This window comes from Durio zibethinus, chromosome 23 (genome assembly GCF_047325235.1).
Source record: "Durio zibethinus cultivar Kanyao isolate XHJ-2024 chromosome 23, ASM4732523v1, whole genome shotgun sequence".
In the NCBI taxonomy this organism is placed as follows: Eukaryota; Viridiplantae; Streptophyta; class Magnoliopsida; order Malvales; family Malvaceae; genus Durio; species Durio zibethinus.
Window position 1 is genome coordinate 9,963,554 of NC_143184.1, and position 16,291 is coordinate 9,979,844.

The 16,291-nt window shown below is 28.2% G+C and overlaps 1 pseudogene across 1 annotated transcript; it reads left to right on the forward strand.

The window, feature by feature from the left end:
- The first annotated feature begins 13,024 nt into the window (after window positions 1–13,024).
- Window positions 13,025–15,902, forward strand: LOC111314590 (dnaJ protein homolog; annotated as a pseudogene). The gene is made up of 6 exons (XR_016332385.1): window positions 13,025–13,105; window positions 14,036–14,163; window positions 14,261–14,531; window positions 14,655–14,852; window positions 15,120–15,432; window positions 15,841–15,902. The product of XR_016332385.1 is annotated as a dnaJ protein homolog (transcript).
- Window positions 15,903–16,291: the final 389 nt, after the last annotated feature.

Below are 16,291 nucleotides of genomic sequence, written 5' to 3' on the forward strand. Positions count from 1 at the left end.
GGATTCAGTACATAGCCAATATCAATAGGTGCTGCAGATGGTTTTAAACTAATATTTTCGATATGTATTTCTTTTAATCTACTCATCCGTATTGTAGCTTACCTGTATCATAAAAGCGAATATATAAAAGATATTAGTTTAAAACTTATATAAAGACATTGAAAAGTTAAGAAATCATAACTAACGATATATAAAGAATATATCGATTTAATTAAATCAAAAAATAATGTATGATTTACAATACAATAAATATATAATAGTGAATGTGACATTAATTACATACATGCATTTATTACATTATGTCTTAAACACTCGAATTATAAAATATAGATGATCTATCATAGTTCATAAATGTCTTCATTAACATCTTCATGGACCCACCGAGTAGAGGTACTAGAGATATTTTCATTCAAGTTTTATTTAGCAAAAGGATAACATTTAGTTTCATGTTAACGTCATCTTTGGTATCTAATCCCATATCAAATAAGTCGTTAGGTGTATTTTAAAGAATAACACACTAACCCAATTCTTTAGGGTCTTCAAAATAAAAAACTTGTTTGACTTGAGATAAAAAAATATAAGGTTTATTGATGAGGTGTTGTCCAGTATGAATTAATCGAGAAAAATTCACAAGTGTAAATCCAAACTAATCTTTCTTAATACCTCTTATACTATTCATATAAGCCTAATCACACCGAAATAAGATAACTTTTCACTTGCCATAATAATCCAACTTAATAATATCATTAATCATGCCATAATAGTCAACATTTTCTTCTAAAAGGTTTGTATCCCTAGCGTATCTCTAACACTAGTATAGCTAGTAGTTGATAAAGTAACAACAACTCCTATATTTTGTGTACTTTTAAATCTCTTACGGGATTTAGTATGAAATTTAAATCATTGATGATGAAACTTTTGTATCATTTCATAATCTTGTTCGGACTTATGAAAGACACTTCACCTCTTCACTAACAAGCCTTCCACTCTAAACCTATAAAGGTGGAATAAATATATATATGCTAATAATATTAGTTATATTGTTAGCATTCTTTGTAGATTCCTTATAATAGAAAGTATGACAGTACTTACAGTTGCTCTTAACCATTCATGAAAGTTTTCAATGAACAACTTATCAAGCTTTCGAGGGTTTGATCATCGATAATGTGCACAAGCTCTCAAATTATTTCTATATTCACTACAAAGCATCATGATAAAGTATTAACAATAACAAAAAATACAATAAATTATGCTTAATGGAATGAATTATTTCTTTACAAAAAAATTTACGTGCGAAACGATTCAATTAAGTTATGATGGAAAAGAACATATCAATGTACTTATGCTCAAGATTTATTATTTAACTCCACCATTTCAGCTTTGCCTATGGTTATCCAAACTTTCAAAAAGATAACTGTGAGCAAAGTTAGTATGCTGCATACCAACATTTCTCGATAATCTATTAAATCTCATTTCAACATCTTTCAAATAATGAGAATAAAATGTCATACACTTTTTTGCTAAATATCCTTCAGCAATAGAACCTTTCAAATAATGTTTGTTATGACAATAAAACTTTAACCTCCCCATAAACCATGGTATAAGACATTTGTCATATATCTTTTTAACTAGAGTGATATGATCAACTCTAACAACTTAATCAACCTATTAACAAATAATAGCTTTTGATAAGATACATCCATTGATAATAAATCGATCAACTGACTTTTACTTCATATGAAAGGTGAATAACTAAATACATCATAACAGTGGAGAAGTTTGAAGGAAAAATCTTTTCTAAATAGCATAAAGTAATCGTGGCTCGATCTTCAAGTTTGTCAAGCTCTTTCACATTCAAAATTTGTCACATAGAGCTTTAAATATGTTATTTAATTTAATTACCATAAAAGTGACTTGCTTTGACATTGATGAATGTAAAGCAATAAGAAATAAGTCTTACATCAAAATGTGATAATCATGTGACTTCAATGAAAAAAATTTTCACTCCTTCAAATTCACATATCTCGATATATTTGACGCACAGACATCCAAAACTTTCATATTTTTTAAAACCTTACAAAACACATCTTTCTCAGCTTTAGAAATCTCAAAACAAGTAGGAGACAATCAATGTTTACCATTAGGAAGCAACTTTGGATAAAGGTCAAGGCAAGTCTCCATATCAAATAGGTCAAGCCAACTATTTAAGTCATTCTTTGATCTTCTATTCATATTGAGAATTATCCTGATAAAATTTTCACAAATATTCTTCTCTATGTGCATCAAATCAAGGTTATGACGTAATAAATTATATTCCTAATAAGATAACTTAAAAAATATACTTTTTTTTCATAACTTAAACTCATTGGGGTCATCTTCTTTATCATCTTCCTCATCACTTTAAACATCAAGATCACCAACTTGAGTATCAGTATCACCAACTTGTGTAATATGAGGCTAGACACATTTAAAGATGTCCCTCACTTCTTTCCTTGATAGAGTTATTTTTCTATAAGTGAAATTGATGTATTTTAACTTTGACAAAATATTAGACCTCCAAATTAGTAAAGATGATCTCCTCAACTTTTCAATTTTATTAAATAGATGTTTTTGAAATCTAAATCGATGATTATCATCTAACCATTGACGATGTGTCATATAACAAAACTTTCTACCATTAGATAACCACTTCAAACATGTTTGCGTAGCATAACATGGACAAGCATAACAATCATTTATGCTTCAATAAGATAAATTTGCATAAGCAAAAAAATTATTAAAATTTTATAATAAAGTAGCACCCATATTAAAGTTTTTTTTATGTATCATAGGTCTCAAATCTTTCTCATAATTACTTTAACTTTTTAATAAGAGGTTGTAAGTAGATGTCTATATCATTATTTGAACCTTTTTTTTTAGAATTATCATAAATAAGATAAATGACTATTGTTTCATGGCAATCTATGGTGACAAATTGTATAAAATCAATACAACTGACCAAGTACTTAAGAAGTACTCATCATTTTGAACGGGTTAAATCCATCAGATGTTAGTTCAAGCATAATATTTTAAAGATCAGATGCAAAGTTTAAAAACTTAAAATAAAATAATTTTCATGCTAAAAAATCTGCAGGATGCCTTAATGATTCACATCCGTCAGTTTTTCATGTTGTCACCTCATTGAATCTGTAGTTTTAAAAGACATGAAGAGTTGTTGAAGTTTTGGTATTAATAAAAAAATAGCATAAAACCTTTACAGACTTCTTTTTTACATAGACTTTATCATTATCCTCATTCAATCTTTCATCGAAAATTTTATCCATCCAACGAGAAATACCACATAAATGACAAGATTATTGATGTTTTCTATCACCCCAATACAACATACAATCATTGAGACAATTATGAATTTTTTCATATCTAATACCCAAATCCTTGATCATCTTCTTTGATTCCTTACAAGATTCAAAAATTTTTACAAAAAAAAAAATTTTTACAAATTTTTTTTTTATAAACTCTAATAATAAAGTCAAAGAGTTTTTATCCATCTACATAAGCATTTCAAGTGAAAAAGATAAATATAGAAAGATAACTTTAAATGCTTCTATCTCTTATAAAGTTCTTCATTCATATCCTCAAGCAACCTATAAAACTTTAATGCTTCTTTTCTAGGTTGTTGGTCATCTACACCTATCCCATGTTTATAAAATATATTCATTTCAATATTAGACTAATTAAATCCATCATTTTGGAAAGACGAATTATGAAAATATTGGTTATGAATGTTAAAAGTATCTCACAACATGCCTTTAATGTCATTTGCTATAAAATGATTATGTTGGTATTGGGGAGCCCTTGAAATTGAAGGAACTCTAGTGGAAAACCTTGATGGAATAGACTCTCAATGAAAATATCAATTAACATATCCCCAGACAAATCCAATGCAAATTAAATGTTCAAAAATAACTTCACGTATTTGTCAATCGATATTAACACACTTCACACATGGGCATAATGTTATATTATCTTCACTTGTATTCTCAAATGCAAAATTAAGAAAATTTTCACTCAATCTCTGTACTCTTGACTTAATTTTGACTTTTGCATTCAACTCTTATCTATTTAGTACTTGCTACATTATTAAACCAAATTTATATAAATAATTTATATGAAAATGAACATGTTAAATATTTAAGTTTATTATGTTTTAAACAAAAAATAATAACAAGATCAGTACTTATAGAAGATCAAAACTTATCGTTATAAAGTATTTTTTCAGCTACTTGATATAAAGCATTTAAAACTCTGTTGCTAATCTAGACATTACCCTAGAGTATTTGTAGTTAAGGTTGAAATAAGGTAAGACTGGTTCAGAGAAACCCAAAAAAAAAGAAAATGAAAGGAAAAAAGAAGTGGATGATGGGTTCCAAATAGGTATTTGAGAAATGTGGGTTCTGAAGAAAAATTTTAAACAAAAAAAAAATCAAAAATTGCAAAAGCAAAAGGAATAGTAGAATGAAGTAAAACCTAAAGTAAATAACTAAAGAATAGTTAAAATAGGGTTCTAAAAGATAAAGCTCAAATACTAAAAGCTGAAAGAAAGATAAAATAAATTGTAGTTAGTCTAAAAAGAGAAATAATAGATTAATGAAGATGAAGCTTGAAGTTGAGGATTAGATGCGCTAAGTTTGAGGATAATTTTATTGGAGTTTATAATATACACGCACATAAATATGACAAATAGAGGCATTTTAATAAACAAATACCTTCAATAATCTTCGTAATATTTTTGGATAGGATTTTTGAAGGCGTTTTTGACATTAAATGCTTTCAATAAACAATCTATTGAAAAATGGACTAAATTATTGAAGGCATTTTCTAAGAAAAATGTTTTCAATAATTTTTGCTTAAAATTTTTTTGGGATTATTAAATGTGTCTTTTAGTAAAATCGTCTTCAATAATTTGTTATAGAAGACGTTTTTGGTAGAAAAATGCCTTTACTTTTTTTTATTAGTGAAGGTGATTTTCTACCAAAAATGCCTTTGATACTCGTCATAAATTTTGACTAGGAGATTTAGACGTTTTTTTACTACAAATGCCTTCACTAATTTTTTTCAAATTTTTAATAGCTTTTTTATTGAAAGCATTTTTTGCATAATACGCCTTCAATAATTTTCTTAGATTTTAATGAGATGATTTTTAAAGGAAATTATTGGAGGTATTTTTTTTTTTTATAAAACCCTTTAATAATCCTCATAATATTTTTTATTAGGATTATTGAAGGCGTTTTTAGCATAAAATGCCTCCAATAAACAAGGTATTAAAAAAATAGACAAGATTATTAAAGGTATTTTCTAAAAAAAATGATTTCAATAATTCTTTTTTAAAAATTTTTTGGGATTATTAAATGTGCCTTTTAATAAAAAACACTTTCAATAATCTCATAGTAAAATTTTAAGGGGATTATTAAAGGTGTTTTTGACTACAAATATCTTTACTAATTCTTTTAAACTGTTTAAAAGAATTTATTGAAGTCATTTTTTGCATAATTCACCTTCAATAATCTCCTCCATTTTTATCAAGAGAATATTAGTGAAGGTGATTTTTTATAAAAAATACCTTCAATAATCCATTGAAATATTTTTAAAAAAAATTTATTGAAAGTATTTTTTTGCATAATACGCCTTCAATAATTCTCTTAAATTTTAACGAAGAGATAATTGAAGGCGTTTTTGACTAACAATGCCTTCGATAATCTCCTTTTTAAAATTTTAAAAGAAATTATTGGAGGTGTTTTTTATAAAATGCTTTCAATAATCCTTGTAATATTTTTGGACAAGATTATTGAAGGCGTTTTCTAAAAAAGTACCTTTAATAATTTTCTTTTAAAATTTTTTTAAGATTATTAAATGTGTCTTTTAGTAAAAATACCTTTAATAAGCTCATAGTTAAATTTTAAGAGGATTATTGAAGGCGTTTTTATCAAACAATACCTTCACTTATTATTTTTATATTCATTTCCCTGTCTTAAACTTTGAAATCACAAACTGTTATTACAAAGAACGATACACTTTTAGTTTGGCTTTTGATTTTTTTATCTTTATCGTCGTCATCAACCTTCAACAACTTAATGTCGCACACCTCTTTGTTTATCGATATGTCCTTAATTTTTTTGTTTATTGTATTATTTATATTCTTTAAAAAGGTATTTTTTTTATTCTTTACTATTTATATCTACATATATATTTTTATTCATTTCACCGTAATTTTAGTCGTCCAAGAACCTTTCATTGCATGTATGGTGTTTTCGTGTAGTTTGGTTTAAATATTATGGTTTGCTGAATAATATTGTATGATATTAGTTTACTGAATGATATTTTTGAATGGTTTCTTGAATGGTTTTCTAAACACATTACTGATTGGTTTGCTGAATGGTATTTTTGTAGTATGATATTGGTTGTATTTTATTACATATAGTGTAAAATTTAGATAGACAGTTTGGTATATTTGATATAATTATGATCAAAATTGTAAGTATTATAGACTCTAAGCAACATACTTCTCATTCTACTAAACATGCATAAGACATACATGTAGGCAAAAAAAAAAAAAAAGAAAGGGATGAAATAAATAAATTAAAATGAGTGACACAAAAATTCAAGTTGACTTCAATCAAAGTAGGCAACTTGTGTTTGATGGAGCTGCCAAGTTGGCTACTCATATTGGTGTCATCGTCTATAGTAGTATTTCAATTACGTACACCAATTGGCGATGAGTTCTTGATGATCTAAAAGATGGTATATGAGAGTTAGTTGTGGTATGTTTATTAAACTATTTCATAAAATTTGTTAAATGATTATTTAATTAAAATTCAATGTGTTTATACTAATTATGTTAATTTATATAAGAATGGTTCAATGTCTCAATTGAGTGTAAAAAGCTTGTGTTGTAATCTGCTAGGCAAGCATTCAGAGACTTTAAAAGCAGATTGACAATCCAATATATTTTATTACTCATTGATCAAGGTGAAGTATTGGCTATTCTACCTACATCATATACAAATGTTATAAGTGTTGAAGATTGAAAAAATTTTGTTCGAAATAGGCTATCAGAAGATTTCTTAGTATGCAAACCTATTAAAAAAAATTATTTCTAAAATTTTATGTAATATATTCAATATCTTCATATGTGATTTATGTAATTTTTTTCTTTTGTAGAAAATCAAAGAAAACAAAAAAAAAAAATTGGGCCAAATAAATATATCACCATTAGACAATGAGAAAGGGATATGCAAATATCAAGTAAGAACTTATAAGTATTCGTACACTTGTTTTATACTCATAAATGAATATTTATAAACATTCATTTCATAGATTCTAATTCCTATATTGTGATAATTTATTAAGAATCAACGAACTCTAGCTCAAAGTTTTCAGATAGGATGTCTGAAAATAAAGACATTTGCAAAATGATGGATATTTTATAGATGAAGCAACCGAAGAATTGGCTAAAAAGATTGTATGTATAACTACTCATGAAATCATGTATGATTGGTATTGTGGTTGTATGCATGACTCTATACAAACTTATATAGATTGTTGTTACAACCCATCTTATTATTGTTTTTTAGGATGATTATGTTACCAAAGTTAAATCTGATGAATTGGCAATCCAATATGGTGAATATTCATTGTCTTTAGCATTAGGAGCTAAAGAAAGGCATGGTTGAGTTTGTAAGATTGGTAAATTTGTGTTGCTGTCAAAGTTTTTTAGTAATCAACTCAAAACTCCTCGAATGATAAATGCACAATATGAAGCAATCATTGAGTAACAACAATAATGACTTGATGACCAGGAGCAACGCCTCAATGAGCAACAATAAAGACTCACTGCTTTGGAGGTCATATTGGCAGCAATATAGCATAGCATGCTTGTAGGCCAGTCGGATAGCATCATCCACTTAGGACAAGCTTTCGTTGTAAGTTAGGTAAGGAACCTAACCTCCGTTACTAGCCATGAAGTATGATTTTGTTTATAAGTTTAATATTTATTTGTTTATTATATTTATTAATTTAGTTTTAATACTTATATTTCATTATATATTATAGTAGGATGTTGGGACTTAGAATATGACCCTTGCTCAGGCTGTCATAGATAAGTTATCTAATTATTCACTTGATCATTTATCTAGAGAAAAATGCATAACCATTGAGTCTAAGGATGGGTTATTTGATAAACCATCATTTTTTTTACATTGGTGTGAATGAAGTTAAAGAATTTTGTGAATTGGATGAAATATCAATTATTGATATTGTTGCTTATATAAGGTTAGCTTATAAATACAAATATGCAAACTCAAAATGTATTAATCTATACTACGGTGTATTACTAACTAATATTATTGATTGTTATCGTGTAACTTTCTATATAGAGAGGTTAAAGCGAGATAATGACCCACAGATTTAAATTCGTTGACCTCAATTTCATTAGTGAGTAAAGTGGCACAATCGTTTTTTGTGCTAATCATATGATTGAGTGCATGAAAAAATGAGCTAATTATTATTTGCTCCCGTATAATGCACAGTAAGTTATATTCATATAAATAATTATTTCAACCTTACTTGAATCTGATATGATACCTAATATGAGTATATCATTTTTATTATTTTACATTCATCATTGGCAGCTTATTATGATTAATATCAATTCTTTAACGTCATATTTACTTAATTTTGCTTAACTAACACGATGCCTAATCTCGAAATTAAAATTTTTATAAAGAGGTATTACATGTTGTTATATTATATATCTGATGTTTGTTCATAAGTAGTTTTATTTATGTATTAAGTAATTTTTTTTTCAATTTAGGATAATATCTACATTTGATAAGAAGGAAAAGATAAAATGAGTATCATTACCGGTAATATATGAAATTTATTTTTTTATGCCGAGTTTGTGTAGATAAATATTTTCTAAACTCACTAAATTTAATTTTCAGGTACCTCGTCAACCTGGATATATTGAATATGGATATTATGTTCTTCATTTTATGAAGGAGATAGTTTTATATGATTTTATAACCACACCATTCAAGATTAGTATAAATTTCATAAAGTCATTATATCTTAAAAAAAAAAAGCTAAATTATGTTCTCGTTTATTAACATTTACTTTTGATTTTTTTTAGTGGAAGAGTAAAGAAAGCTTCATGGTAGATGAATTTGATGAAGTCTATAAAAAGTGGTGTGAATATGTATTATCATTTATTGCTAAACCTTGATGTTGGACATTATTGGTTGAGTGTAAATATATGAGGATCATTTGTTATAATATTTTTAATATGCCATGTTGAATGAATAATTTAAGTTTGTAGATTGAGGTAATAGTTTAATATTATTTATATATTTTTTGTTTTATATGAATACACTTATATTGAGTACGATTATTTGATAAAAGTATATTTATATGGCACTATTATCAGTTTTAAATTCGGATATGTGGTCAATTTATTGAAATATAACAATCTTCATAATGTAAATTTTAAAATATAATTCGTAGTATCACATATATAAACCAAATAGTTTTTAGGCATAAACATATAACTAACTTTAAATGTTTTCTGCGCATAAACCTACAACTGACTTTACATATATAATTAAACCAAAATTTTTTTGATGGGATTACTGAATGTGTTTTTTACCAAAATCGCTTTCAAGAATCCCTCATAAAAATTTATTGAATGGATTATTGAATGCGTTTTTGGCCAAAAATACCTTTAAGATTTCATTTCAAATTTTTTCTATAGATTATTGAACGCATTTTTCTACCGAAAACACTTTCAATATTCTCTCTCCAAAATTTTTTAAATAAATTATTAAAGTGTTTTTGCTCAGAAAATGTCTTGAATAATCCTTTATAAATAATCCTTTCAAAAACTTAAAAAACGCTAGAGAAAGGGATCGAACCTATGATTTTATGATTAACAACTGTATGATCCTTAAAATTTGATACGATATTTATTAAATGTATTTTTGACAAAAAATACCTTTAATATTCCTCTTTAATTTTTTAATAAAATTATTGAAGATATTTCTTGCAAAAAATACCTTCAATAATTACTTATATTTTTTTATAAAGAGATTATTCAAGGATTGGCTGTCAAAAATACTTTTAATAATCTCATATCCATTTTTATAACGGGATTATTTAAGGTATTTTTTGTAAAAAAATTCCTTTAGTAATCACTCTAATTTTTTAAAAAAGATTATTCAATGTGTTTTAATCGATAAACACTATTAATTTTTGTTTTGGATGATGTTTATAAATAAAAACATCACTATTTAAATGTTTATTGCGTTTTGATAAAAAATGACTTAAATTTTATAAAAATACGGATGTTAGTAATATTTGTAAGTAAAATATCGTTATAAAACTATCACTAATCTTTTATTTTCTTGTAATGTATGTATATTCCGCTCAAGTTACATAATTAAACTCCATTGATATATATTATTATCATGTAATCTAATTCTCAACTGCCTTATATTAACATCTTCATTAATTATGAGTGGCCATCCAATCCGTACGAAATGAAACAACATCTGACGCAGAAAATGAGTAGGATCTTGTTGATCTTTTTCGCATGTTGAAGGAAGTTAGAATAAAGCAAAAATTTTTTAATTCACTAAGCATGTCTCAAACGTCTTTGACGGGTGAAATATAAACCCCCGCTACGATTATCTTAAAAGGATACTAAACCCCTTGTGGTTTCAAAATACCATCTTTCCCCATTTAACCATTCACCCCGTTAGTCTAACTGTTGTTCTTGAAGCCCCACTTTCACAGTCAAACCCTTGGCCATTCTTTCTTATTTGCTTTATTTTATTTTATTTTTCATTTATTTTCCTCCTTTCTCCGGCATTTTCGTCCGTTTATGCTCTAACCAAATCAATTATCAACACAACAGTGTAAACAAATCCAAAATATAATAAATTATAACCCAAAAATTATTTGAAAGCAACGAACTATCAAACTAAAAATGAAATAACGAAAATATATTTGAATGCAAAATCTGCAATCACAGGATTAAAATTATCAAAATAAAAAAATTAAGCCAAAAAATCCGAATCATCAACTCCTCAAGCATTTTCAGCAATCAAACAAGAACTCTCATCCCAAGCACCATAAAGAGCCACACAGTTTCAAAATGGCATTTTTGTAAAGGAGAAAAACTCAAATCGTTTTAATAATGAAACAATTGCAAGATTTAATTAAAAAAACACAAATTTTCTTCATATTTGGAAGAACTTGGCATTAATTGACGTTTATACGAAAAATCGAAGGCATTTAGTTTATTAGCCTTAAAATTTTCCATTAAAAGAACAAGAAAAAGACTAGAGTGAGGGTGTGAGGAGAAGAATGAGAAACATGGGGATGGAGAAGAGAGCCAAAGATTTAAAAAAAAAAGGAAAGAAAAATGAAGGGAAAAGAAGCAAGAGACTTTGAAAATTTAAAGAAACAAAGAATGAAACTCAAAAAAATAAAAAGAAAGAAAAACAAGAGCATGGCAACTTTAGCTACATGGGTCTAAATAGGGTAACGGACCTAATGGTTCGGTTAACGGGATGAATGGTCAAGGGGGAAAGTTGGTATTTTAAAACTAAAGAGGTTAGTGACCTTTTAAGATAATTACTATAAGATTTTTAATTTTTAATTTTTTTTTGTATTTCACTGACAACGTGGCAATGATCAGTAATTATACGATATTTTTATTGAAAAAAAAAAAAAAGATAAAAAAATAAATTTGTTTTTTAATTGTTGTGAAAGATTTTTTTTTTCTCTGTACTAAGGTTTTAACGGCGAAAATGAGAAACAAAATAAACCAGAAGTTTGGGTCAAGATAATTAACATTTTTTTTTTTGAATTTTTTCATATGATCATTAGATCTTTTTCCTTGAAAAAGAATATTTTTTATTATTTTTATACATTCATAGGCTTGATTTAGCGATTATTATCTCTCTTCAGGACAACTGAGATCCTAGGTTTGACTCCCTCCTCCCCATTCCTTTCATACGTAAAAATGAAAGACAAGATGGCCAGTCTTCCATCTTATAAATTCCAATCTTTTTTTTTTTTTTTTTGAAGATTTTTAAACTTGAAATCTTTACGTTGAAAGTTCAAATTCATACCCTTCGGGTGTCCTTTCATGGACATAAAATTTAGTTTATACATGCCACAGCAAAAAAAAAAAAAAAAGAAGAGAGAATGGAATGGGTAATGAGGTGAAAGAGCTAGGACTTGTGTAATTTAATAAATGACTCGTAAAACCAAAAGAAAAAAATTTCTTATTGCAGAGTCATTTGGTAAAGCATTTGGAGAGATAAAGGGAATGAGCATATTGCAGCGTTAATTAGCAGACCTTGGCTTGTTTTTTCCTAAATTTGGAGTGCCATTATTGGCAACCTTGAGGAAGAGTTTTTGGGTATCTAAAATCTTGCTTTTAACTATATATAGTAGATAAAGATACTGACTATTATATCAAAATGTCAAAATTTTTTTGTAGGGAATATATCACATATAATTATTATATTATAATTAATTAATATAATTTAAAATTATATAAAATTAATTAAAATTTTATATAAAATTTATATTTATAATTGATAAATTATTATATCATTTTTTTTTTATTGTGATTGAACGATGATATTATCAATACTACTTTATAGAAAAAAAATTCTTTGAGATCTTAAAGATGACAGGTGTAAATATATATATATATATATATAAATGTTTTGCGTTGAAAGTTTCACAGGCGAGTTTATGTTTGCACGTATTCCTTTTTACTTGCCAGGTGTATTAGACTTGCGTTTTTCTATCTGCTATTTTATGACTAGCATTAAAGATGGTTTCGATAAGAGAAATCCTGGCGCAAAACACAGAGATGGTATGTGTTTTGATTTTTGTCTTTTGTCTTTTGGTTTTGGTTTTTTTTTTTGCGTTTTTGGTAAATTTTTTGCTTCTTCGTTTTTTAATTGATTGTGATTTTTTTTTTTTTTTTTTGTTTTCTTGGGATGATTTTGGTGTTACAGAAACATACTGACTGGTATGTGTTTTGTTTTAGGTTTTTTTCTTTCTTTTTTTAATGCGTTTTTGGGTTATTGTTTAGTTAAATGTGGGTTTTGTTTTGTTTTATTTGGGAGAATTTTGGTGTTACAAATTTCAATTTCGTTTGATGGTGATGAATTGTTGAATGGTGTTTGAGTTTTTTTGTTATTGACCAAATGTTTTTCGGTGTACTATTTTTTTTTATCAATTCCATTTAGGTGTTAACAAAGCCTAAAAGAAATTTCGAAAATAAAAACAAACTGTTGTGAGGTTTGCCTGTTGGTGTTATTTGGATTCAAGGGTCATGTGTACTCTATTGTCAGGTTTGCATGTTGGTATTTTTTTCTTAAATATTTGTCTAAAATATTTGTTGCATGTTGGATGGGTGATAGTCCGTTGGTTTTTTTTTTTAGATTGTTTTTTTTTTGTTTAATTACTATTTTTTTGTGCAGGTATTGTTGAATGTTGTTTTGGATTTAATTGAAGGTTAGTGGGTAGTGTAAATATATAGTTTTTGGATCTGAATTTCGACTATTTTAGTTATTTTTTTGAATTTTGTACTGTAAAGGAGATTTGAGTTTTCAATATAATCTCATGAAATTGGTGGGATTCGTTTGGTTTTTTTTTTTTTTTTTATTTGTTTGTAATTTCTTTATTTTTTTGGATATGGTTTATTTCAAATGCAATTTTTTTTTTATATGGTTTAGGGTTTCTAGGCTTTGGTGTTTGGTGTGTTTTCTTTGTGATTGTGGAAGATTTTGTCTTTGCATGTTTTTGATCCCAAATGAAAATTAGTCTCTTATTGTATTGTTCTAATGTCTCGGAATCGAGGTTTTCAGTTGTTACTTTTTTTGACAATGCTTTGTTTTATTGCTGTTGTAATCATTTTTTTATGAAATTTGAGCTAAGAGCTTGATTGCCTATGCAGGTGGTGGAAGCAACAGAGGCCGAAAGGATGTAATCCATCCCCTCAAGGTTTCTTTGGAAGATCTCTACAATGGAACGTCCAAAAAAATTTTCTTTTTCATGCAACAAAATTTGCTCAAAGTGCAAGGGGTTAGTGTTTGAATTGAGTAATGTTTGTGGCATTGATAGTGGTTAGACTGCTTTTTTCTTTGGTCTATGTTAACAAAAGTTATTTTACATAGTAAAGGGTCTAAGTCAGGTGCATCAATGAAATGTTCTGTTTGTCAAGGTTTTGGAATGAAAGTCTCTATCAGACAACTTGGTCCTGGCATGATCCAATAGATGCAGCATCCTTGCAATGATTGTAAGGGTACCAGTGAGAGCATCAATGACAAGGATAGCTCCCCACAGTGCAAAGGTGAGAAGGTTGTGCAGGAGAAGAAAGACTTGGAGGTTATTGTTGAAAAGGGTATGCAGAATGGACAAAGATTACTTTCCCAGCAGAAGCTGATGAAACAGTATGGCCAATAAATCTGTTTTTTTCAATTTAATTACGAACTTGGCATTTTATTTTATATCTTTGAATACAGCTTTCTTGCTGTTGCTAACTTGGTTGTTTGCTAACAATTTCTCTTTTACAGCCTGACACAGTCACTAGAGAAATTGTATTTGTCCTACAACAGAAAAATTATTCTAAATTTAAAACAAAGGGTAATGACTTATTTGTGGAGCATACATTGACACTTACTGAAGTGCTTTGTGGCTTCCAATTTGTACTGACCCACCTAGATGGCAGACAACTCCTCATTAAGTCACAAACTGAGGAGTGATTAAGCCTGGTAAGTGGGGAGTTTTTGCCAATTTACATAAGCTGCACCTTTCATTTTATGATCAATGATTGTGCACCTTTGTTGTTTTGGGATTGTGTCATTAGCTTTTGAATTTTATTGATTTAAAATGACCCATCTTCACATTTTAATGGGTATTGATCTTTCTAATTGGTGTTTATTTATTGGATATCGATTTTTCTAACTGATGTCCCTGTTTTATGTCCCTGTTTTATGTGGATTTGATATTGATCTTTACTTCCTCTTTGTATAACATAGATCAATTCAAGGCCATCAATGATGAAGGAATGCCTATGTATCAAAGGCAATTCATGAAGAGTAAAATGTACATTCACTTGACCCCTGACCAGTGCAAGGCGCTAGAGGCTGTTCTATCTCCAAGGACTTCAGTCCAGCTGACTGACATGGAGGTGGATGAGTGTGAGGAAACCACTCTACACGATGTTAACAGTGATGAAGAGATGTGTAGGAAGCAGGCACACGCTCAAGTGGCTTATGAGGAAGATGAGGACATTCATGGCAGTGCCCAGAGGGTGCAATGCGCTCAACAATGATAGAACAAATGTCAGTGGTAAGCGGTAGTTTCGCTGAGGAATTGGCCTGATGTGGGAAGGTTCTTAATGTTCCCTTTTCTTTGGTTTGGCTAAGAAATTTGAAGATAAATATCTATGGTTTGGCTAAGAAATTTGAACATTAAATAATGTCACTTTTATCTGCTGGGAAGTTTTCCTTGCAGCATACCTTCATTTTAATAAAAGAAGAATTCTCTTCCCTGATCTAAAGGGATTTGATGATAAGCATTTGTTATTTGCTAACCGCCAGTTACAATGGCATTCTAAAAGATATTTTTCTAATTGCTGACATGAAGTATGCAGTACTTGGGTATGTTTGCCTGTATTCATTTTATTATTGCCATTAATTAGTTGTAGTTTTCTGGAACTTACATTTTTCGTTCTTCTGTATTGATTATTCTTAATAGGTAAGGATATGAATTATGATCATTTGGCCAATGGGTTAAAGGAAGCTTTGCTAAATGACTAGTCCGTATTTAATGCTGACCGCCTCCAAAAATACACTGGTAATTCTGCTTCATCTTGATCTTTCTGTTTTCTCATGTCTTTTTAGAAATGCTTGCTCTCTAGACTTACAAAAACATGCTCAGACATGTTCACTTACGAATCTGTTGACCTGTTTTCCTAATTAATAACTATTTAAGGTGAAAACTGAAACAGAATGTAATTTTTTTTGTCTTTGACACCATTCTAACCTGCACACTCTTATTGGGGAAAGCTCTCTAATTAGATAGTCAATGATGGATGAATCTTTGTTTTCAGGTCCTCAACTGCTAAGTTATTGAAATGGCCTAGACCACTTCTTTTAGAGGAAGAATGAGTTCGTCTATTACACGAGGTGAAGTATAAATTAGACAT